Raw genomic sequence first — 8,684 nt, forward strand, 5'->3', positions numbered from 1 at the left:
AACTTTAATTTTTTAGAATATTTTTATATTCTGAAAAACTTAAACTTTAATTTTTTTGAAATATATTGTATTTCAAAAAACTTAAATAAAAATTTCTGATAAATGCTAAAATTATGCGCTTACATGAAAAAAAAAAATTGTCCCTAAATGGAGAACTTGTTATAAATTTTTTTATTATTAATTTTTTAAAAAAATGATAATATGTCTTGAAAATTTTAATTTAAATATTTTGAAACATAAATGTTTTTCAAAAAACTTAATTTTAATATTTTTAAAAATATTTGTATTTCAAAAAATTTAAACTTTAAATTTTTTGATACACACTTTTAAAAAGTTATTTTTCTATTATTACTTTTATATGTACCGAATTTTTTTTTAAAGTTTATGGTTATATAAATACTTTTGCTTTTTTATTTGTTGAAAACATTAAAGCTTTTAATTTTTTATTTTAAATAAGGGTAAAACGATATTTTTTACGTGGGAGAAAAAGTATAAAATGTGAAATAGGAGAGTAAAATTTTCATCTTCTTTTTCTGGTGTTTTAGTTTTTGGGCCCAAGCCTTTTTTTAGGATAGTTTATGTGACCCAATATATGGCCAAGACTTTGAAATAAATATGGATGAAAATAGCGCGTGAAAATGACGAGCTGTGTGTTGCGTGCTAGTGAATCTTTTAGAATTAGAAGCCTCTCATTAACTCATAACATTTACTCATTTGGTTCCAGATTGGGAGCTCTCACACTGGATTCTGGAAGTTTAAATTTATTTTGATATATTTAATTGGTAGACTTGATTCTAATATTAATTAAAATTTATAGCTTTTAATATAAATATAATTTTTATATTAAAATTTATTGTTTAACTCACTATTTTATATATTATATTGTTAAATAAAAATCATTTTTATATTTAATTCACTTTTATTTAAAATTAACTTTACATAGAACTAATACACACTTAAACATTTACATGTTTAGTTTAGAGAATTTTTGTTTTTAAAAAATAACATACACGGCAAATTACCAAGTCATGTAACTCGAATTCTTTGCCATTCACGTGTAAGAATATTCTGAAAAAAGTGTAAGAATATAGTTTTACACAACAAATCAATCTTTTAAATATATATATATATATAAATAAAATTTTGTTGATTTTCGGCTACCCAATTTTAGTGATTATAAATTAGAAAATTATAAATTTGTAATATTTATGTATATAATGGATGTATAAAGTAAGATGAGTTTTAATATAAAAAAATAAGAAGATAGAATTTTGATGATATAATTATATATAGATAATCATAATTGAAAGTATTATATAATCACTTAAAAAATTCACATGATTTTTTTTGTTTATTTTAATCTTAACCATTCATAATTTGATTAATAACTAAATTTTTAAGCACTTATAATGTTAAGTTACTAATTGTTAAAATCATGTTGAAGTGGAAATCGAACATGTAACATCTTCATCCCTCTCTTTGTTAACTTATCTACCTCAACGGTCAAATAAGCATCATATCCCTACGTCCAATTAATTATCTTTAATTATCATGTAAGTTTTTCCAACATAAAATGCATAAATTACATTATATCATCGGCAAACCAACCACATGTTAAATGTGTTTCGTTATGCAATATGGAAATTGTTTTGTTTGTATTTATTATTTGTAAGAAATTATTTTAGTTAAAAATAAAAATGAATTGAATTTTTTTTATAAAAAAATGCTAAGAATGAATTGAATCTAAAGTTAGTTGTGTATGTTTACAACTTTAAATATATTTAAAATAAAAGTAAATTAAAAAATAAATTTAAATTTAATATGTTTCGATTAAGAAGTAGTAATATGCAATGTTAAAAAGATGATAAATGAATGCACATTCTATATGACTATTGTGGTGCTCGTAATAATGATTGAGTATAATGATTAAAAATTAAAAAAAAGGGTTTAGAGTTTTTAAAAAACTCTTCATTTTTTTAATATTCATTTAATATTAGAGATTAAAGGTATCTAATTTTACAGAAATAAAATTCAAACAAAAAAATTTATAGAGACTAAAATAAAAAAATTGTATATTTATAAGGAACATATACATATTTAATCCTTTTAATTAAGATAAATTGTGTTTATCAATATTGTGGTATTCATCATGCAAGAAGCGACTCAAAAGAACAAATAAGCATGCGGTCAAAGAAAGCGACAAGAAAGTAGGACCAACCCAATAAATGATAATTGTATTTGTGTCCTCTGTGTTGTGAAGTGTTAACATTTATTCTTTCTCTCTTACTCTATAATAATAATAATAATCTCAAATTTCCAACTTTGGTTTTTTTATCTTGTTTTGTTCCATTACCACCAACAACTCCGGTTTATGCCTTTAATAATTATATAATATGTATAATTTCTTCCAAATCTTCTCTTTACTTTGCAAAATGTTTCATTTTCTATTCTAAATCATGTTATTTTTGCTCTATATGTTACTATTTCTATCTAGCTTAATGACATGATATATATTTCTCACTTCATTTTAGTAGAGAAGCTGAGATATAATGGAGTTTAATTAAGTAGGTTCTTTGTGCATAAAATATGGATTTGCAATTTGAGCTCAATATTTAGAAAAATTTTATTGAAATGTTTTTTTTTTAATTAATTTTCTTGTAAAGTTGAATTTCCTAATTCTTGTCATTTTCTTTGGTATTGTCATTCTCATTCCTTAAATGCAAATTGCTTGAAAGTGAATATGCTTCTCGTAGGAAAATAAGTTATTATGATTGGCATTTATTGAGAATTCAAGAGTTTTAATTCTCTTAAGAAACATAATTAATAAATAAAATAATATTGTACTACATTCTCCAACCTCTTTATTTTTCCTTTCAATAAATACTAAAATTTAGGAGTCATTTGAAGAATATATTTAGACGTCACCTAATATGTGAAATGACTAAATGTATCCCTCCATTATTAAACTATCTAGGAATAGATGAATCAGGCGAATCAACTGATGTTAAAAGGTTGAAAATCTCACTTCGTCGTGTGTTAAGAGTACTAGCGAATTGGCGGACATCCTATCTAAATTTTAAAAATAATTGTATTGATTAATAAATTTACAAAAATTATAAAAAATAAAAATGTGTCAATAAAATAAAATTAAAGATAGGGTTATTGGATGAAAGTTACAACTATTTCCTTTGATTTAATAGCTTGCCAGGCTCAACTACTCTGATTAGCATTGTAGGGGATTCAAATGTTATGGTCTAACACCGTGATCTATCGAGGAAGCAAAAAACATACATATATTTGGTCTTTTATTTTCACTACTAGATTTCACAACAATACCAATTAGAAATCAAATGCAATTTTGACGTGTTTCAATACTTTCAAGCTATAAATGGACAAATGTGTCAAAAGGGGAATAGCTATATATTAATAGTGCAGAAAAATAAATGTATTCCTTCGTTCAACAGCTAGCATACCCCCACTTCATATTGAGTAAATATCAAATCATAGAATATTCACCATTTGAAATTTAAAAATATTCTTAATTTGTTTGATAAGTTATTCGTGAAGAATATTTTTTATTGAATTGTTTTTTTTAGTGCTTTTAGATTTGGCTTTTGGGTACATCGATTTTTGAAGAAAAAAAATTATAATGAGTTTTGGAAAACTATTAATAAATATCCTATCTATGTATTGCTCTTAGAAACTAGGAAAAAAGATTTTGAGATGAATAAGTTTTGAAATTTACAATGTTTTTGGGGTTGTTGTTGTTAGTTTTGCAAGAGAAGGTAAAAGACGTGTTGTCGATTTTGTAATATTTTGGAATGAAGATGTCGAAAAGGAGGTATTATCTTTTTCCCATAATCATATTGAATTTTTAATTGCTATGGTTGATGGAGATGAGAAATAGAAGTTGACTAGGGTGTATGGATTTTCAGAGTCTCAAATGAAATATAAAACCTGTGAATTAATTGAACAGTTAGCATTGGTGGAAAATATTGATAAGTAGTTCCTCGTGGGGGATTTCAATATGAATATTTCACAAGATGAGGAGGAAGGTAAATTTTTTTATAACTATCTTATAATATCGATATTTTGAGACACTCTTCAAAATCACAACCTTTCTGACTTGGGATTTCAGGATGATAAATTTACTTGGCATAATAACCAGGATATAATTTCTAATATTAAGGCTTGTCTTGATAGAATGGTAGCTACATCAGTAGGGTCATCATTTTACCATTTTGCCTCATTGGTGCATTTACCAAGCGTGCTTCAGATCAAAAACAAAATATTCTTAAGATACAACGGTTTGAAGAATGTTGGTTACATGATAATGGAATTGCAGAAGCGGTAAAGGGTGCTTGGGAGATGACATGAGATTTTATGTTTAACATAATCAGACGTTGTGTGAATGATATGTTTAATTGGGGTCAGAATAACTTTGGTGATGTTCCCAATCAAATAAAAGTTTCTCATAAGAAGTTGAATGATCTATATAAACAATCACAGAAGGAGGGAGTAATTTTAAAAATTAGAAGAATTAAGGTTAGATTGGATGATTTGGTGGAGAGTGAGGAGATCTGGTGAGCTCAAAGGTCTCGTGCTTTGAAGTTAAAGCATGGAGATAAAAAAGACAAAAAAAAAATCATCAAAATGCTTCTTAGAGAAAATTTAGAAATTGGATGGATTGTATCTGAAATCGCATAATGTTGGTTTTTAATAATTTATTTCGGGGTCTTTTCTCTTATAGTCATCCTAAAATAATTTTTGAAGTTGTGAAAGTGGTCAAAGACAGACTGCTAGATTCTATGTGTAACATATCGTAAGAAAAGTTCACAGAAAATGACGTTTTTTTAGTTGCTAAAAGTTTAAAACTTCATGTTGCCCTAGATCTTGATGGAATGCCAACTTTATTTTATCAACAATTTTGGAGTATAGTTGGTAAGGACGTGACTTCTTTTGCTTTAGAGATTCTCAATGGTGGTGGAAATCAAAGTAGCATTAATTATACTTATATCTATTTCATTCCAAAAAAACAAAAAGCTGAAGGTACCAGGTGATTTTAGACCTATTGTTCTTTGCAATGTCATTTTTAAAATAATTACAAAAACAATTGTAAATAGATTGAAATTGATTCATCCTTATATCATTGGAAAATTTCAAAGTTCTATTGTGATAGAACCTTTAATCACCGATAGTGTTTTACTAGCGTTTGAATCTCTTCATTATATGATGGAAAAAATAAAAATAAAGGTAAGAAGGGATGCACTGGCCTAAAGTTGAATATGTTTAAGGCATATGATCACATCGAGAGAAATTTTTTGATTGAGGTTCTTCAATTTATGGGTTTTTGTCAAAATAGAAGAGTTTGATTTTTAATTGTATTTTAATTGTGTCTTTTTCTATTTTGTTTAATGGAATTCCTTGCCAAAAGTTTTGTCCTCAATGAGTTCTTTGTTAAGGGGATTCTTTGTCTGTATCTTTTTATCCTATGTGCAGAGGTATTTTATGGTTTTCTAAATAAGCCATATGAAAATAAAGTCATTCATAGAATTCAAATTGCAAGAGGCGTTCCAAAAATTAATCATTTTTGTGTGTGTGCAAATTATAGCCTCATATTTTGTAGGGATTCCCTTTAAGATACACAAATCATTTAAGGAGTCCTTAATACTTATCAATCTACTTCTAGTCAACTTATCAATTTGGATAAGTTAGAAATCTCTTTTAGCCGAAGTGTGTTTGGTGATTGTAAAATCTTGTTCCAAAGGTGGAGACAAATTAAGGTTGTTGAGTGTCATTCGAAATATGTGGGCCTAACTTTTTTTGGTGGTAGATCTAAGCAATAAGTATTTAATTTTGTCCAAGATAGGGTGTGGAAGAATTAAAGAGTTGAAAAGAAATATTTTTATCAACCGCAATTATTGAGACAAAATCTCTCTAAATTATTTTAATGATAACAAAATTATTTCAAAGATTGTGATTATAATTATTATCTAATTTGTGCTCTTGAGTGTACCTAAATAAGAAAACATGTTACTCATCACATTGATCAAAAGAAGTATACTTGACATAGTATGACATGTCCTCCAAGCTAGAGGATAAACAAGTAGAGGATAAACCTTTAACCTCTAAGATAGAGGATATTCAATATCATAGAAAATATGAATCCACGAAAAAATAAAATGAAGATAAATCTGTACTTGAAGACAAACAGTAAAAGGATAAACAAATCAAGAGGATTCAAGACAGAGGATGAATAAATGAAAGGATGAACTTCTGGTGTCATTCATCCTCTTACATAGGGAATGTTCAAAAGTACCATAATAGAAAAAAGTGTTGTACTTGACAAGAAAGGCAAGACACTACAACTCTTGGAAAAGGAAAAAGTCAAAAGTACAAGTCATGTCCTAACTTATGGAAAAAAATTAAATATCTTATACGAGGACGAACTACAAACTCATCCTCCTAAGCTCTTGCACTTCAAGGACAACAAAATGACACTTTTGTAAATCAGATTAATAACCATGGACATTTAAACAAATTTCTAACAGTCACTTTATACTTTTCCTCATGATGGAGCTTAATAACCTCTATAAAAGAAAGAGAACTCTTTATCATTCAACACATAACTACTTATACAAAAGAGAAATACTCAAAGCTAAGAAGAGCAATCTCATCATCTCTTTGCACTTTCTATAGTCTTTAATTATATCTTTTAAAGCATCCTATTAGAAAGTTTTGCACAAGAAAAAGAATCATACTCTCATCATCAAATCATTAAATCTGTATATTCTAAGTTCTTATAAACTTGGCAATAGTTGTAAATCAAAAAGAAAAATAGTGTAAGCCTGGTGAGGCTGAGAAACAAACACAAAAAAGAAAAGACCCCTTTAGAGGACAAATCATTTTGAACTATAATGAAACTCACAAGTTTGTGAAGAACTGGACGTAACCCATTTTTTATGAACCAATATAAATTTACGTGTGTCCTCTTTACATGTTTTAGTTTTTCTGTTTTGTACATTCATCCTCATATATATTGGATTTCATGCTCTTACAGAGGATACAATTTTAAAACAGTCTACTATAAATTTTAAAACAACAATATCTCTATTCAACCCTCCTTATAGTGATATTTTAGTTACTTCAGCAATGAGAGAAGTTTTAATCAAAACAATGATTCAAGCAATTCCTACGTATGTTATGAGTTGTTTTCCACTTCCATTGGGTTTATGTGAGCACACTAAAATCATGATTAGTAAGTTTTGGTGGGGTAACAAATAAGGTGAACATATAATTCATTGGATTAACTGAGACACATTATGTTAGAGAAAGAAAGATGGGTGGTATAAGCTTTACAACATTCTATTATTTCAACCTTGCAATGTTGTGTAAACAAGGGTGGTGTGTTATGCATAATGATGATTTATTGATTTCACAATGTCTGAAAGCATGATATTTCCTATGAGCAATTTCTTGAGAGTTTCAATTAGTTATTGCCCAAGTTATACATGGAAAATTATTTTACAAGTTCGTCTATATGTTATTGAGAAAACTGATATTTGGAGAGTAGGGGATGGTCATAAAATTTGTGTATGGGAGGATTATTGACTTCCTTATCAAAATGGTCACAAGATTTGATCTTCAAAACCTTCTAATTGTGATATTATGTATGTCTCGGATCTCATACATCATGATATTTAGTATTGGAATGTCCCCTTTGTTAATGATGTTTTTCTTCCTTTTGAAGTTCATCAAATTCTTCAATTGTCATTTTTTTTCTCTCAACTACAAGATGAGTTTGTGTGGGGTGTTTAACGATCTACTACTTTTTCAGTGAATAGTTCGTATCATTTCTTAAAAGCAAGGTGTGAGGTATTTGTCTCTCATAATTCAGCACATGATATTGATCAACATGTGTGGAAAAAGTTGTGGAAAATAAAGAATATTTTAAGACACACTCATTTTGCTTGGAGGATTCTACATGCAAAAATATTAATAAAAAAATGATTTTTTTTAAAAGGAGAAATTCGATTATGTGTTTTTTGTGGTCAACATAGTGAGACAATTTCACATCTCTTTATGTAATGTCACGGATCAAAGCATGTCTGATTTACTTCTGATTTAGGTCTGGTATTTAGAAACAATGTCGCTTTTGTGCATGTGCCTAAACATTAAGCCTTTGGTCTTATGATCATGCAAACACCGTTAATAATATAAATGGTTAGTTATCATTAGAGTAAGTTGGAGTAGTTATATAGTTACAATTAGAGTTAGTTAGATAAAATAGATAGAAGGTTAGCGTTCAAAACTACTATAAATGAAAGTATCATTGTTCATCTTTAATCAAATTTGATTTAATTTTAAGTTTTCTCAATTGAGCTCTAAAGCTATGACTTCTCCTTATTCTCTTCATTCTTATATTTTTGAGATGGTATCAGAGCATACTTGATCGAACCACACATCATTTATATGCATGCACCAAGCCCAATAGTATTAAACGCGAGATAGTGTATTTGGAAAAACTCAACTTCCACGTAGATAAGAGATAGAGTTGTATAATAGTTTATCAAGAGAGGCAACCCTTATCTTATAAGCCGATTTCGTAAGGATGAGTTAAACTAAATATAAAATCTAAGATGGTATTAGAGCGATCGAGCCACTTACCATTTATATACATACGC

Source organism: Cicer arietinum, chromosome 2 (assembly GCF_000331145.2).
Source record: "Cicer arietinum cultivar CDC Frontier isolate Library 1 chromosome 2, Cicar.CDCFrontier_v2.0, whole genome shotgun sequence".
In the NCBI taxonomy this organism is placed as follows: Eukaryota; Viridiplantae; Streptophyta; class Magnoliopsida; order Fabales; family Fabaceae; genus Cicer; species Cicer arietinum.